General features: G+C 40.8%; 1 long non-coding RNA gene across 2 annotated transcripts; it reads right to left on the reverse strand.

Annotated features, from left to right (window-relative positions):
• Positions 1-2,148: 2,148 nt before the first annotated feature.
• Positions 2,149-5,187, reverse strand: LOC123167664 (uncharacterized). Of its 2 annotated transcripts, none has more exons than XR_006484029.1 (4): positions 4,771-5,187; positions 4,354-4,526; positions 4,082-4,188; positions 2,149-3,964 (listed from the first exon to the last, which is right to left on the reverse strand). It is a non-coding gene; the product is annotated as an uncharacterized lncRNA (long non-coding RNA). The 2 variants fall into 2 exon arrangements; XR_006484028.1 differs by having other exon boundaries at positions 4,763-5,187.
• Positions 5,188-17,487: the final 12,300 nt, after the last annotated feature.

A 17,487-nucleotide genomic window follows, 5' to 3' on the forward strand; every position in this document is an offset into this window, starting at 1 on the left:
AATTAAAGTCTCTAAAGCCAGCATACACATGTCAGTTTGGTTTGTTTGATCATATATGGGCATGGTCTGTTGCCACATTTTGAAGGTGAGCTCACACACAATGTCTGAAACATCCTTGATTCCGAGAAAAAAAATGCAGGGGGCGACACTTCCCTTTCAAGAGAAAAAAATGTGAGCGATGATGATTCCTGATCTCACTGAATTCGTGCAAGCTGTACAGCGAAACTCCACATAAAACTAGTAGTCGAGTAGTTGCAGTGCAACATTCATTGTTCGGCCGGTGGCTATAATATTATTATGAAAGACAATGATCATCCTACAAAATGATCTTTCCTGATTATTTGTCACGGTACTACAACTAATCATCCTAAAGTTTCTTTTTTGTAGTAGGTTAAACAAAATTCAGGTTGACGCTCAAACATCCACAATAAAAATTCAGGTTGACGTTGAAACTTGTAGTTGATTTCCTTGCTTACAGAAACAAGCAGCAGGGACATCATCAGATTCAATAAAAACAGCTTTGGCTTCGACCTGTTTGATCAAACAGAGTAAATCATGTCACTATCAGGATCAGATTTCATTAGTTTATAATGGCATCCCACACTAAACTTTTCTAAATCATGCGTATGCAAGGAATCTCTTAAATACTAATCCCTCCGGTCCAAAATAAGTGTGTCATGGTTTTTGAACTAAAACCACGACACTTAATTTGGATAAGAGCATTACCAGGAAAAGGCTATAGCTAATATGGACATTAATGGCGCACCATGTATGTAGCAGTGGCGCACCAGATACAGGTACGCCATTATTGACATATTAATAATGGCGCACCTGGTGTGTGGTGCGCCATTACTAGTTGTGAAAAAATAAAAAATAAATTGTTAGCAGTGGCGCACCAGGGGGTAATGCGCCATTACTGACATAGTAATGGCGCACCTGTACAAAGTGCGTCATTACTAAGTTTGATCAAGGTTTGATGGAAATGTCAAAAAAAATAAAAGAAAATAAGTTTCCCACGTGATATGTGGTCTAGTTGTTGGAAAAATTTACAAATATGAATTTCGACTTTATTTGCAAAATCTCTCTGGAATTTAGTAAAATGGGCATAACTTTTGCATACGAACTCGGATTAAAAAGTTTTTTATATGAAAAATCATCTACTCGAAAAGTTACATCCGAATTCAACCGGGGGAACCCCGTTGAAGATTTTCAGAATCCCCCAAAACCTAACAGAGCGAAAGATACGGGGCTTGTAAGATCTAGAGGGGGAAAATGAAAAAAAAATCAAACTTACTAATGGCGCACCATTTGCTAGGTGCGCCACTAGTAACAGAAAAAAAATTGGTTTCGAATTTTTTTTGGAAAAAATGTTCAAAATATGATACGTAATATGACCGGGAAGTATGAAATATTTTTTCAAAATTTCATCACACTCATGAACATGAACAAAGTCATAGACATCAACAAGGTTTAATAGGATTGATATGATAGATATATTAACAAGTGCTTGTTAAGTGAGCTGGTGCTGGGGTTGTTAAGTGACCGGGAAGTTTGACCACGGAGTGTAATTTGACTTGAGATTAAGACCCGAGATTAAGAAATAAACGAAAAAATTGATTTTTTTAAAAAAAATATTTGAAAAAATTTTCTGAAAACAAATTTAAAAAAAAAAATCAGTAATGGCGCACTTCTATGTGGTGCGCCATTACTAAGTCAGATAGTAATGACGCACTTCTAGGCATAGTAATGGCGCACCAAATGTGCGCCATTACTATTTGTTACTAGTGGCGCACCTATAGTGTGCCATTAATGGCAAAATTAGGTGCGCCACTAGCAGGCCTTTTTCTAGTAGTGGAGGGAGTATAATACACAGGTCCATCCAAAATAAGTGTCATGGTTTTTGAACTAAAACCATGACACTTAATTTGGATCGGAGGGAGTATAATACACAGGTCCCTCACTCCATTGGGTGGCCTTGAAAAAACAGTTAGCACTAGATGTCACCAAATAATGCACCCAACTGCGCACTGGACACCGGCTCATGTCTGAGCTATTCCTTGATCTCATAGGTACGCAACAGTTTAGGCAGAAAATATAGTTTGAATTGGATGTCAGGGCGATGCAGAAAATGCAGACCATTTTTGTATGTCTTCAAAAAGATGTTCAATTTCAACGTTACTAATAAAAAGCAAATCCCAGAATTCGGAAAGTTTCAAAGACGCTGAACATCTTACAACACCAACATTACAACCATAGACCATAGCAAAAATATTGACAGCTGCATTTTTTTTTTTTGCATACAGTGCGATTAGCACTTGACCTCTTTCAGCTCATGTGCGAAATACAGGAAAGTTGGCTCAACAGCTCCGTTGTACCAAGCTGCCATCATCATACATGCTCTCGCCCACAAAGCTGTCATCCTCACATCTTGACTGAATCAGATCATCGCCAGCAATCAAGGTGTGATCACCTTCAACCTCAATGGAGTTGTAATTAATTTGTTCAATAACCATTGATTTCGGGTCCTGGAACCAATCAAATAGAAGTAGTTGAGACAGAAAAATGGAAGCTATGGTAGGAGAACGTGAAGAAACGGGACGAAGAAGCCAAGAACGATAGGAAAAACTTGCCTCATCAAAATCAGTCCCACACATGTTGTCTGTTAGGCTAATACAGACTTAATAATAAATAATAAGTAATTAACTGAAGTACCAAACTTGGAATAGCATTCCTTCACCCATGGTCATACATCTCGTTTGTATCTCCACAAAAACAAATGGCAACTTCGTAAAGATTTACAATAGAAAGGCATCAGATGTTGGTGCAGGAAGCCAATTAGAATCAGAAATTATGCGAGTATTGTAGGGCATATAGAAACTTCATTTTGGCCCACACAGTAACAGCTCTATCACACAACTTGTTTTTTATGGATTCGGTAAAAAGATTACGGGAGAACTTATTTTTGCAAAGCAGGAGATCATAATAATAGTGGGCATTGATGAAACAAGATTTATCACCTCAACCAGTGTATTTTCATGACCAACACCTAAATAACTTGTCGTTGTTCCCGAGTTACATATGCACTAATAACCCTGTGATCCCTGATTCATGGTTTTTAAATATCAGATGTTCCGTCAACCGTGGTACAAAACACAAATAGATCAACCCATCAACCAATGAATATAATATTCTCCAAGAAAATAAAATAGTCTGTAGAACCAATAAGGCAATACATGTTACAGGCCAAACAGAGCATAAAAGGTCCGAACCAGAGCAAGCAGGAGAACACGACGTCCTTGACCTGAACATCATAAATCACAAATCCACTTAACCCAGAGTTTTTCTTCTCATTAATCTGAAGGAGGTCCACATGTTGTTATCTACACAATAAAAATTACTGGCCCAAGCTTGAAGTCTAACCAGAATAATTTGCCAATGGAATTAAATCATATCCCATTTCTTTGAGGATGAGATGCAAATGAAGGCCGACACATGATTGATAAATTCGTACAAATCTTTTCAGTCCCATGAAGTAAACATGAGGAACTGAGGTTTAATTAATCATGTAATTATATAAGAAGAATCATTATTCTTCATTGTTCACTTTGAGTGCATCAGAATCAGCCATACAGCAAACTGGATGGTGATTTGTCAAATAAGAGCTACTTGGGTAAATAAGATTGCCCCACATCCACTTGATACATAACTGTAAACTACACATCAATCTGACAGTCTGATCTATAATGCTTCATGAAACAATCAATCTAGAAGCTCAAAATACCACTGAAAACTCCAAGAAAATCAGAAAGAAACATCGCAGGTCTATTTCCTTACTCTGGTGAGAGGCCATGTACAAAAGAAATCACAATTAGCAACAAAGAAGCTTGCCATCACCTGGGAAGAAAAACCATAAAAACGGAAGTGTCTGTGTGGTCTTTATGCCTTCGAGGATTTCCTCAGCATCCTACAGAAATTCAGAACAATGATTTGAGTGTTTGACACTATTTGATAGTGATAATAGCGGGAATTTGAGCGTGATGACAACATGTACTTTCATATATCACACGACCGATAACAATACCTTGAGTTAAACCAATAATTTTTCACACATACAAACTTGCATTTTCCTCTGCTCCTCGGATATCTTCTGTCAGTGCACCTTGGGTCTCCACGAACCACCAACTTCATCTATAAAAGTATTGTACAGACGTAGCCATATTAGTAGATCAGATGTGGTAAGAAATAAACAATACAATATTCTTGATACCGATTTAGCTATGCAAAGTATGACCATAAATTGCAACGAGGTATGTTCCTAAAGAAGATGCACATCAAAGAGATAAGAGAACTTACATGGGCATAATATGATCTCTGTACAAATATATGCCTGTCGTCTTTAAACAGATCCTTTGAACAATCCATTATTAGAACGCAGCAGGATCCTATCATTGATCATTCTATATGGTCCAGATTTCTTTATTGGAACAAAATATACAGATTGCGCGCCTTTAGCTTGTAGTGCAGATCTGTAGAAATTTACTGTGAGTGAAAATCTCCAACAATATTTATAGAATCATGTAAACTTTTCTTTAGTTGTATGTAATCATGTAACTGAAACGGTAGAACATACTGCCCTCCTCTAAGCAGTCCTGCTTGAGCATTTTTACAAACAGCTAGTGCTTAGATACACAGCCTCAAAGGCAAAACGTGAGAGAGGAAATGAGCGCGCAAGAGAGAGGGAGAGAGATGGTTGGGGGCTCACATGCGCACCTGCAGCCGTGAAGACGCCTGAAGGACGGCGCTAGGGTCTGCCGCGGCCCGGACACGAAGGGCGGCGTCCAGCCGAGCCGACTACCTGGCATCTGCTCCTCTCTGGTTGAGCCCCTCCTCCCGCAGCTTCTCGAGAGGTCTCTCCTCCTCACGTGGCTTCCTCGAGGCCTTGGCAAATGAGCACCTCGAGCAGCAAGGGTGGACGAAGGATGAACTGGGGAGACAGTGGAGAAGGTTGGGGCGGAAGTAAACTGGCCACTTGCACGGACAGAGTCGGTGGACGGAGGAGCCATAGCGGCGGCGGCGGCTGACGAGGGGGGTCGGATGGAGCAGGGGCAGCGACCGCGGGATCGTACGAAAGGGAGCTAGGGTTCGTGGTGGCTGAGGGAGAGAGATCGAGGAGGGAGGGAGGGAGGGTTGCGGCGTGCGGGCGATTGGATTGAGCGGAGGGGCTTTCGAGGGCAGGGTTACCCACGCCCCCGCAAATGGCGCTACGCGCACGCAGCGTGCAGGGAGAGGGCGCACCCGCACCTCAAAACGGCTTACCCAGCCAATAGCACAGAACAAGAGCCCACCGGTCATTGGCCATGCAAACTTACCATGCGGTCAAAACCAGCAGCAAGAGCAGTGAGCATCTAACGATCCAAACGAAGTCAAAGACCAGATTGACAACGATCCAATGGCAAATGAAGCTCCAATCAAGGGAGCCTCCTGGATGCGAGTTGGCTAGCCTTCTTATTGGTTTAAATGATTGTGCTTTGTCATACTGTGCTAATGTTCTATTTTTTAAATAAAGCTATTCTATCGCAATCTTTTCTTGTTTTGGAAATAAAGTTTGCTTCAACTAGTGCCACTATTATAGTGCCACTATTATAGTAATCATGCTCTTTCTTATCCGTGCAAACAGGAATACTCAATTACAGATGTTGTGATGGTCAAGAGCATTCGCCAAGTTTTTGGGTTGTATGACACGGCTAGCCAAGATGGATTTAATCCCGATATTCAGTTTATCAAAAGGCTCTATTGGGTTGGTTCTGAATCTTGCAAGCTGGGAATCAATGAGATGTGTAGGCATCTTTGTTGTAACTGTTGTCGCCTGTACACACTCAGTTTACTGTTGAATCCAGTTCCCCAAGAGCTGAAAAACGAACTGCTGCCGCCGCCTATCTACTCGTTCACTTGAAGAGGCTCCAATGGCGATCCGAGGGGTGAGCCTGCTGGATATGGACTTCAGCAAGGAGTTCACCTTTGAGTTCGCCGTTAAGTCCCATGGCTGCACCAAGTTGAACGTGATGTACACCAACGATCCCGATTCAGTGAAGCTCTGCCTCGCCGAGTTCAAGCAGTACCTACAAGACGAGAAAGAACAAGGCCGCATGACTAGACCTTGTGCTCATCCATTCGTCTCCTGACAGGGACCAGCGGATCGCGGTCGCCCAGGTATGTGTGCGGGATGAGGTTCTCATCTACCACTGTTGTAGGGTCATCAGAGGTTCTGGAGCATTCGCCCGTTTCATCGGCAGCACAGACTGCACCTTCGCTAAGGTGGAGAGAAGGAAGAACGCGACGATTCGGCCATCTGGTGCAACAAGCTTGTTGACATCCAAAAGCAATACAAGATCATCGGCAACGGGTAGGAGAAGGACTCCGTGGTTGACCTCGCCGAGACCATCATTGACCCCTGCTACGCCAACATGAAAGAAGACAACGATATCAAGGACCTGAACACGTGGGAGGTACCTCTGAATCTAGCCTACATAACCTACACGGCCAAGGACGCATACGCATGCTACGACATGTACTTGCGGATCTTGGACATGAGGGCGTGTCTACTTCCCGTAACCGACGAGTACACGGACAGCCAGGCCATCCCTCTACTCCCACACATTGTCCGGCGGCGGCAGCTCCACCGGCCCACCCTGCACCCGAACAAGTCAACCCTCGTACTCCCCTCAGCCTGCGTCTTCCCCCGCTCCGGTTCATTCGGTCCGAGGTCTCGACAACGTCCTCCGCCTTGGTGCTCTCGCCTCGGCGCTGCCGTCTGCCGTTCCCAACATGTGATGACTCACAAGTGTAGGGGATCTATCCTAGTCCTTTCGATAAGTAAGAGTGTCGAACCCAACGAGGAGCAAAAGGAAATGACAAGCGGTTTTTAGTAAGGTATTCTCTGCAAGCACTGAAATTATCGGTAACAGATAGTTTTGTGATAAGGTAATTGGTAAAGAGCAACAAGTAACAAAAGTAAATAAGGTGCAGCAAGATGGCCCAATCCTTTTTGTAGCAAAGGACAAGCCTGAACAATTTCTTATATGAAGAAAAACGCTCCCGAGGGCACATGGGAATTATCGTCAAGCTAGTTTTCATCACGCTCATATGATTCGCGTTCGGTACTTGATAGTTTGATATGTGGGTGGACCGGTGCTTGGGCGTTATCCTTACTTGGACAAGCATCCCACTTATGATTAACTCATATTGCAAGCATCCGCAACTACAAAAGAAGTATTAAGGTAAACCTAACCATAGCATGAAACATATGGATCCAAATCAGCCCCTTACGAAGCAACGCATAAACTGGGGTTTAATCTTCTGTCACTCTAGCAACCCATCATCTACTTATTACTTCCCAATGCCTTCCTCTAGGCCCAAATAATGGTGAAGTGTCATGTAGTCGACGTTCACATGACACCACTAGAGGAGAGACAACATACATCTCATCAAAATATCGAACGAATACCAAATTCACATGACTACTAATAGCAAGACTACTCCCATGTCCTCGGGAACAAACGTAACTACTCACAAATCATATTCATGTTCATAATCAGAGGGGTATTAATATGCATTAAGGATCTGAATATATAATCTTCCACCAAATAAACCAACTAGCATCAACTACAGGGAGTAATCAACACTACTAGCAACCCACAGGTACCAATCTGAGGTTTTGATACAAAGATTGGATACAAGAGATGAACTAGGGTTTGAGAGGAGATGGTGCTGGTGAAGATGTTGATGGAGATTGACCCCCTCCCAATGAGAGGATCGTTGATGATGACGATGGTGATGATTTCCCCCTCCCGGAGGGAAGTTTCCTCGGCAGAACAGCTCTGCCGGAGCCCTAGATTGGTTCCGCCAAGGTTCCGCCTCGTGGCGGCGGTGTTTCGTCCCGCAAGCTTTCTTCTGATTTTTTCCAGGGTAAAAGACTTCATATAGCAGAAGATGGACACCGGAGGCCTGCCAGGGGGCCCACGAGGCAGGGGGCGCTCCCAGGGGGTAGGCGTGCCCCCACCCTCGTGGCCACTGTGTGGGCCCGCTCTGGTATTTTCTTCGCTCAGTATTTCTTATAAATTCCTAAATTCCAAATATAACTTTCGTGGAGTTTCAGGACTTTTGGAGTTGTGCAGAATAGGTCTCTAATATTTGCTCCTTTTCCAGCCCAGAATTCCAGCTGTCGGCATTCTCCCTCTTCATGTAAACCTTGTAAAATAAGAGAGAAAAGACATAAGTATTGTGACATAATGTGTAATAACAGCCCATAATGCAATAAATATCAATATCAAAGCATGATGCAAAATGGACGTATCAACTCCCCCTAGCTTAGACGTCGCTTGTCCTCAAGCGAAAGACAATATCGAAAAATATGTCCACATGTTTAGAGATAGAGGTGTCGATAAAATAAAATATGGACATGAGGGCATCATGATCATTCTTATAACAGAAACATATATGAATATTGTCATATGAATTCTTATGCTCAAGTAACAACCTATTCACAATGTCAAGTATGAATCAGAAACTTTATGGGAAACTAACAAACTATAATCTCGGTCATTGAAGCAATTGCAGTTTATCATAACTTCAGAAAGAGTCAATATAAGAGCTTTTCAGCAAGTCCACATACTCAACTATCATTTAGTCTTTCATAATTGCTAACACTCACTCAATACTTGTGGTTATGAAGTTTTAATTGGACACAGAGAAAGATAGGGGCTTATAGTTTCGCTTCCCAACCTTTTACCCCAAGGGTAATGTCAACAATAATAGTTCATGCTAACTTACATCCAATTGGATATATATATATATATATATATATATATATATATATATATATATCAGGATCTTTCCAACACAATGTGCTTGCCAAAGGATAAAATATAAAAAAGGAAAGGTGAAGATCACCATGACTCTTGCATAAGGTAGAAGATAAAAGTAAAAGATAGGCCCTTCGCACAGGGAAGCAAAGGTTGTCATGTGCTTTTATTTTGGATGCACAAAATCTTAATGCGAAAGAACGTCACTTTATATTGCCATTTGTGATAGGGACCTTTATTATGCAGTCCGTCGCTTTTATTGCTTCCATATCACAAGATCGTATAAAGCTTATTTGCTCCCGCACTAATAAATCATACATATTTAAAGAGCAAGTTTTATTGCTTGCACAATGACAACTTACTTGAAGGATCTTACTCAATCCATAGGTAGATATGGTGGACTCTCATGGCAAAACTGGGTTTAAGGGTATTTGGAAGAACAAGTAGTATCTCTACTTGATGCAGAGAATTGGCTAGCATGAGGGGGAAAGGCAAGCTCAACATGTTCGATGATCCATGACAATATACTTTATTTCGAATATAAGAAAACATAACCCATTACGTTGTCTTCCTTGTCCAACATAAACTCTTTAGCATGTCATATTTTAATGAGTGCTCACAATTATAAAAGATGTCCAAGGTAGTATATTTATATGTGAAACCTCTCTTTCTTTATCACTTCCTATTAATTGCAACGATGCCCAAAACTATGTTTGTCAACTCTCAACAACTTTTAATGATCATACTATTTATATGTGAAGTCAATACTCTACATAAGATCCATATGATCTCTTTATTTCTTTTTATTTCTTTCTCTTTCTTTTATTCACTCAAGATCATAGCAAGATAATCAAGCCCTTGACTCAACACTAATCTTTATTATATATAACTCACCGACTCGATTACATAGAGAGATCATAAAGCAAAACTCAAAACTAAATCATACTAAAACTTTATTCTACTAGATCAAGATATTACCCAAAAGGATCGAACTAAGAAAAACGGTAAAGATAGGAGTGTGATGGTGATACGATACCGGGGCACCTCCCCCAAGCTTGGCAGTTGCCAAGGGGAGTGCCCATACCCAATACTCAGTTCTCCTTCCTCGGAGGTAGTGACGATGGAGTTGTTGATGATGTAGGCTTGTCGTCCATCTTCCAAGGCGTAGGCTCACCATCATAAAAGGATGATCGAGTCTCCGGAATCCTCAAATCTGCAGCCAAACTCATCCTCCTGAATCTATATTCATACTCACAGTTTTGGTTTTGCGGGTCATAGATCTGGGCCTGGAGGTGCTCGATTTTCTCGTGAAGCTTGAAGATCGTCTCCCACATGTTCTTGGCATCTAGCTTGTGGTTGTTGGTGAACTCCGTGATCATTATGTGGTTGGCATCGAGTCCATGCTCCACCATCTCTTGACACTTGAAAACTTGTTGCTCCATTGCTTCAAGCCTTGTCTCCGTGCTTTCGGTCCTCCTTGGTCCCTCCACATCACGAATGTGCAGCAACCCCTCACACATATCAATGGTTTGAGGATGTTGCAGCACTTCCGCGAGGTAGGGGTTGATGACCTTCTCGAAAAACTTGTCCTTGGGGGCACTTGGAGACGTCATGGTGATCTAGATCTGTCAGAAAAACAGCTCGAAACAAAGACAAAGGGTAATTGCGTGATACGGTGGTCAAAACCTTCGGGAGATTATATAAGGATTTTTTACCGACCAAAAGAAGTAACGTGCAAGAAAATGGAGTCCGGAGAGCACACGAGGTGCCCACGAGGCAGGGGCTCGCGCCCAGGGGGTAGGGCGCGCCCTCCACCCTTGTGGAAGCCTCGTGTTCTTCCCGGACTGCTTCTTATTTTCCTATTTTCTTAAATATTCCAAAACGGAGAAAAACTTCCATTAGAACTGTTTTGGAGTCGGTTTACTTACCGTACCACGTACCTATTCCTTTTTGGAGTCTGAAACGTTCTAGAAAGTGTCCCTTATGTATTCCTCCGGGGTTACGGTTTCAATAATATTGGTTTCAACATTTATGGGCTTACCTATAATGTTTGATTCTTTGACCGTTCACCACCTTCGGATTTGTGCCTTCGAAGTTGTTGATTTTTTGGCACCAGAACGATAGACCTCCTCGATAACATAAGGACCTTCCCATTTAGAGAGAAGTTTTCCTGCAAAAAATCTTAAACGGGAGTTGTATAGCAACACATAATCACCTACATTAAACTCATGCTTTTGTATCCTTTTGTCATGCCATCTTTTAACTTTTTCTTTAAACAGCTTGGCATTCTCATAGGCTTGGGTTCTCCATTCATCAAGTGAGCTTATGTCAAATAACCTCTTCTCACCAGGAAGTTTGAAATCATAATTGAGCTCTTTAAAGGCCCAGTATGCCTTATGTTCTAGTTTGATAGGTAAGTGACAAGCTTTTCCATAAACCATTTTATACGGAGACATACCCATAGGATTTTTATATGCAGTTCTATAGGCCCATAATGCATCATCAAGTTTTTTGGACCAATTCTTTCTAGATCTATTAACAGTCTTTTGCAAAATCAATTTAAGCTCTCTATTGCTCAATTCTACTTGACCACTAGACTGTGGGTGGTGTGGAGATGCAATTCTATGATTAACATCATACTTAGCAAGCATTTTACGAAAAGCACCATGAATAAAATGCGAACCACCGTCAGTCATTAAGTATCTAGGGACTCCAAACCTCAGAAAAATAACTTCTTTAAGCGTCTTAATAGAGGTGTTATGATCGGCACTACTGGTTGGAATAGCTTCTACCCACTTAGTAACGTAATCAACAGCAACTAAAATATGTGTATATCCATTAGGGGAAGGAAACGGTCCCATATAATCAAAGCCCCAAACATCAAATGGTTCAATAACAAGTGAACAATTCATAGGCATTTCTTGACGTCTGCTAATATTACCAATTCTTTGACATTCATCACAAGACAAGACAAACTTACGGGCATCTTTGAAGAGAGTAGGCCGATAAAAACCGGATTGAAATACCTTATGTGCAGTTCTATCTCCAGCGTGGTGTCCTCCATAAGCCTCGGAGTGACACTTGCGTAGGATTTGTTCCTGTTCATGCTCAGGTACACAACGTCTAATAACACCATCTACTCCTTCTTTATAAAGGTGTGGGTCATCCCAGAAGTAATGTCTCAAATCATAGAAAAACTTTTTCTTTTGCTGGTATGTGAAACTAGGTGCTATAAATTTAGCAACAATGTAATTAGCATAATCAGCATACCAGGGAGCAGTACGAGAAGCATTTATGATAGCTAATTGTTCATCAGGAAAGCTATCATCAATAGGTAGTGGGTCATCAAGAACATTCTCTAACCTAGACAAGTTGTCTGCAATGGGGTTCTCAGCTCCCTTTCTATCAATAATATGCAAATCAAATTCTTGTAGCAAGAGAACCCATCTAATAAGTCCAGGTTTAGCATCTTTATTTTCCATAAGATATTTAATAGCAACATGGTTAGTGTGAATAGTTACTTTAGAATCAAAAATATAAGGTCTGAACTTATCACAGCAAATACAACTGCTAAAAATTCTTTTTCAGTAGTAGCATAATTTCTCTAGGCACTGTCTAGAGTTTTACTAGCATATTGGATAACATTTAATTTCTTATCAACTCTTTGCCCTAGAACAGCACCTACAGCATAATCACTAGCATCACACATAATTTCAAAAGGCAAATTCCAATCAGGTGGCTGAACGATAGGTGCAGAAATCAAAGCTTTCTTAAGTATCTCAAATGCTTCTACACAATCATCATCAAAGACGAAAGGTATATCTTTTTGTAATAGATTAGTCAGAGGCCGAGAAATTTTTGAGAAGTCCTTAATGAACCTCCTATAAAAACTGGCATGACCAAGGAAACTTCTTATACCTTTGATGTCCTTGGGACACGGCATCTTTTCAATAGGATCAACCTTAGCTTTATCAACTTCAATACCTCTTTCAGAAATTTTATGCCCCAAGACAATGCCTTCATTAACCATAAAGTGGCACTTTTCCCAATTCAAGACAAGATTAGTTTCTTCACATCTCTGCAAAACTCGATCAAGGTTGCTCAAGCAATCATCAAAAGAGGATCCATAAACGGAGTGGTCATCCATGAAAACCTCACAAATCTTTTCACAAAAATCAGAGAATATAGCCATCATGCATCTTAGAAAGGTAGCAGGTGCATTACATAAACCAAAAGGCATGCGTCTATAAGCAAAAGTACCAAAAGGGCAAGTAAAAGTGGTCCTTTCTTGATCCTCCGCTGACACAGGTATTTGAGAGAAACCAGAATAACCATCTAGAAAGCAAAAATGTGTATGTTTGGATAATCTTTCTAGCATTTGATCAATAAAAGGAAAAGGGTAATGATCTTTTTAGTAGCTTTATTTAATTTGCGGAAATCAATTACCATTCTATAACCTGTAACAATTCTTTGTGGGATCAATTCATCTTTATCATTAGGAACGACAGTAATACCTCCCTTCTTAGGGACACAATGGATAGGACTTACCCACTGACTATCAGCTATGGGATAAATTATACCTGCCTCGAGGAGCTTTAATATTTCCTTTCTTACCACTTCTTTCATCTTAGGATTTAGCCATCGTTGGTGATCAATAACTGGTTTGGCGTCTTTCTCCAAATTTATTTTGTGTTGACATAGAGTGGGACTAATGCCCTTAAGATCATCGAGAGTATATCCAATAGCAGCACGGTGCTTCTTCAGAGTTTTCAATAATTTCTCTTCCTCCTTCTCTGAAAGGTTAGCACTAATAATAACATGATATATCTTCTTTTAATCAAGATAAGTATATTTGAGAGTATCAGGTAATGGTTTAAGCCCAAATACGGGATCACCCTTGGGTGGAGGAGGATCCCCTATGATTTTGACAGGCAAGTTGTGTTTAAGAATGGGTCCCTGTTTAAAGAATACTTCATCTATTTCCCTCCTTTCATTCATAAACATATCATTTTCATGGTCAAGCAAATATTGTTCTAAAGGATCATTAGGAGGCACGGCAATAGAAGCAAGACCAATAATTTCATCTTTACTAGGAAATTCCTCATCACGGGGTTGTCTACGAAATTTAGCAAAGTTAAACTCATGAGACATATCATCCAAACCAATAGTAACAATATCCTTTTCGCAGTCTATCCTAGCATTAATAGTGTTCAAGAAGGGTCTACCAAATATAATGGGACAGAAGCTATCTTGTGGGGAACCAAGAACAAGGAAATCAGCAGGATATTTAACCTTCCCACACAAGACTTCAACATCTCTAACAATCCCAATAGGTGATATAGTATCCCTATTGGCAAGCTTAATTGTAACATCAATATCTTCTAACTCAGCGGGTGCAATATCATGCATAATTTCTTCGTATAAGGAATGAGGTATTGCACTAGCACTAGCACCCACATCACATAAGCCATGATAACAATGATCTCCTATTTTAACGAAAATAACAGGCATGCCTACAACAGTTCTATGTTTATTTTTAGCACCAGGTTTAGCAATTCTAGCAGCTTCATCACAGAAGTAGATAACATGCCCATCAATATTATCAGCCAAGAGATCTTTAACCATAGCAATATTAGGTTCAACTTTAATTTGCTCAGGGGGTTTAGGTGTCCTAATATTACTTTTGTTGACAGGGAAAGGTGGTTTCTCAACATAAGTAGTAGGAACAATAGGATCATTATAAGTGATAGTCTTTTCTTCAACTTTAATAGGTTCAACTACTTTTACTTCAATGTGAGGATGATATTTAAACCACTTCTCCCTAGGGAGATCAACATGAGTAGCAAATGATTCATAGAAAGAAGCTACTATCTCAGAGTCAAGTCCATATTTAGTGCTAAACTTACGGAAAACATCGGTATCCATAAAAGATTTAACACAATCAAACTTAGGTGTTATACTTGACTCCTTACCTTCATCGAGATCCCAATCTTCAGAGTTGCGTTTAATTCTTTCCAATAAATCCCATTTGAATTCAATAGTCTTCATCATAAAAGAACCAGTACAAGAAGTATCGAGTATGGAGCGATTATTGTCAGAAAGCCGAGCATAAAATTTTTGAATAATCATTTCTCTTGAGAGCTCATGATTGGGGCATGAATATAAAATTGACTTAAGCCTCCCCCAAGCTTGATCAATGCTTTCTCCTTCGCGAGGCCAAAAATTATATATATAATTACGATCAGGATGAACAAGATGCATAGGGTAAAACTTCTGATGAAATTCCAATTTCAATCGTTTGTAGTTCCATGATCCCATATCATCACATAGCCTATACCATGTCAATGCCTCTCCCTTCAAAGATAAAGGGAAGACCTTCTTCTTGATAACATCATCGGGCATACCTGCAAGCTTAAACAATCCACAAACTTCATCCACATAGATTAGGTGTAAATCGGGATGCAATGTTCCATCACCTGTGAAAGGATTAGCTAGCAGTTTCTCTATCATACCCGAAGGAATTTCAAAGTAAACATTTTCAGTAGGTTCAGTAGGTTGAGGAGCAACTCTTTGCTCTACTGGACGGGGTGAAGATACCCCGAACAAGCCCCTCAAAGGATTACTTTCCACAGTAACAAGTGACAGTAAATTTCAGCACACTATATAAATTTTTCCTTACCAAGGCGCTTCACTCCCCGGCAACAGTGCCAGAAAAGAGTCTTGATGACCCACAAGTGTAGGGGATCTATCGTAGTCCTTTCGATAAGTAAGAGTGTCGAACCCAACGAGGAGCGGAAGGAAATGACAAGCGGTTTTCAGTAAGGTATTCTCCGCAAGCACTGAAATTATCAGTAACAGATAGTTTTGTGATAAGGTAATTGGTAAGGAGCAACAAGTAACAAAAGTAAATAAGGTGCAGAAAGATGGCCCAATCCTTTTTGTAGCAAAGGACAAGCCTGGACAATTTCTTATATGAAGGAAAACGCTCCCGAGGACACATGGGAATTATCGTCAAGCTAGTTTTCATCACGCTCATATGATTCACGTTCGGTACTTTGATAGTTTGATATGTGGGTGCACCGATGCTTGGGCGCTGTCCTTACTTGGACAAGCATCCCACTTATGATTAACTCCTATTGCAAGCATCCGCAACTACAAAAGAACTATTAAGGTAAACCTAAGCATAGCATGAAACATATGGATCCAAATCAGCCCCTTACGAAGTAACGCATAAACTGGGGTTTAAGCTTCTGTCACTCTAGCAACCCATCATCTACTTATTACTTCCCAATGCCTTCCTCTAGGCCCAAATAATGGTGAAGTGTCATGTAGTCGACATTCACATGACACCACTAGAGGAGAGACAACATACATCTCATCAAAATATCGAACGAATACCAAATTCACATGACTACTAATAGCAAGACTTCTCCCATGTCCTCAGGAACAAACATAACTACTCACAAATCATATTCATGTTCATAATGAGAGGGGTATTAATATGCATTAAGGATTTGAACATATAATCTTCCACCAAATAAACCAACTAGCATCAACTACAGGGAGTAATCAACACTACTAGCAACCCACAAGTACCAATCTGAGGTTTTGATACAAAGATTGGATACAAGAGATGAACTAGGGTTTTGAGAGGAGATGGTGCTGGTGAAGATGTTGATGGAGATTAACCCCCTCCCGATGAGAGGATCGTTGATGATGACGATGGTGATGATTTCCCCCTCCCGGAGGGAAGTTTCCTCGGCAGAACAGCTTTGCCGGAGCCCTAGATTGGTTTCTCCAAGGTTCCGCCTCATGGCGGTGGGGTTTCGTCCCGCAAGCTTTCTTCTGATTTTTTCCAGGGTAAAAGACTTCATATAGCAGAAGATGGACACTGGAGGCCTGCCAGGGGGCCCACAAGGCAGGGGGCACGCCCAGGGGGGTAGGGCGTGCCCCCCACCCTCGTGGCCAGGGTGTGGGCCCCCTCTGGTATTTTCTTCGCTCAGTATTTCTTATAAATTCCAAAAATAACTTCCGTGGAGTTTCAGGACTTTTGGAGTTGTGTAGAATATGTCTCTAATATTTGCTCCTTTTCCAGCCCAGAATTCCAACTGCCGGCATTCTCCCTCTTCATGTAAACCTTGTAAAATAAGAGAGAAAAGGCATAAGTATTGTGACATAATGTGTAATAACAGCCCATAATGCAATAAATATCAATATCAAAGCATGATACAAAATGGACGTATCAACATGGTCAGCAAAACAAGAGGAATCGGAAGACAACTGTTCGTCGAGAGGCTGACAGTCCCGGGCCCACCAGGTCCATGGTCTAGGTTTTGTTGTTTAACATGGGCAGCCCACGACATGTTTCAACATTTTTTGGATCCAGCAGGTATCAAGCGGCCTCTGAGCCTCCCAACCTAGCTTGTCTATAACATCAGCAACCCAAGTTATGTTTGTTTTTTCAACACGATGCACAGCTCAGTTCTATTTTTCTATAAGAATGCAAAACTGAACCTATGTTTTCCCTTCTATAATAGTATATATATTTATATATATTTACATCTTAATTTATTACATATATATATAGTAGAAACAACATAAGGTTCCGTTAACCTGTCGTTCGTCC

Source organism: Triticum aestivum, chromosome 7D (genome assembly GCF_018294505.1).
Source record: "Triticum aestivum cultivar Chinese Spring chromosome 7D, IWGSC CS RefSeq v2.1, whole genome shotgun sequence".
Lineage (NCBI taxonomy): Eukaryota > Viridiplantae > Streptophyta > Magnoliopsida > Poales > Poaceae > Triticum > Triticum aestivum.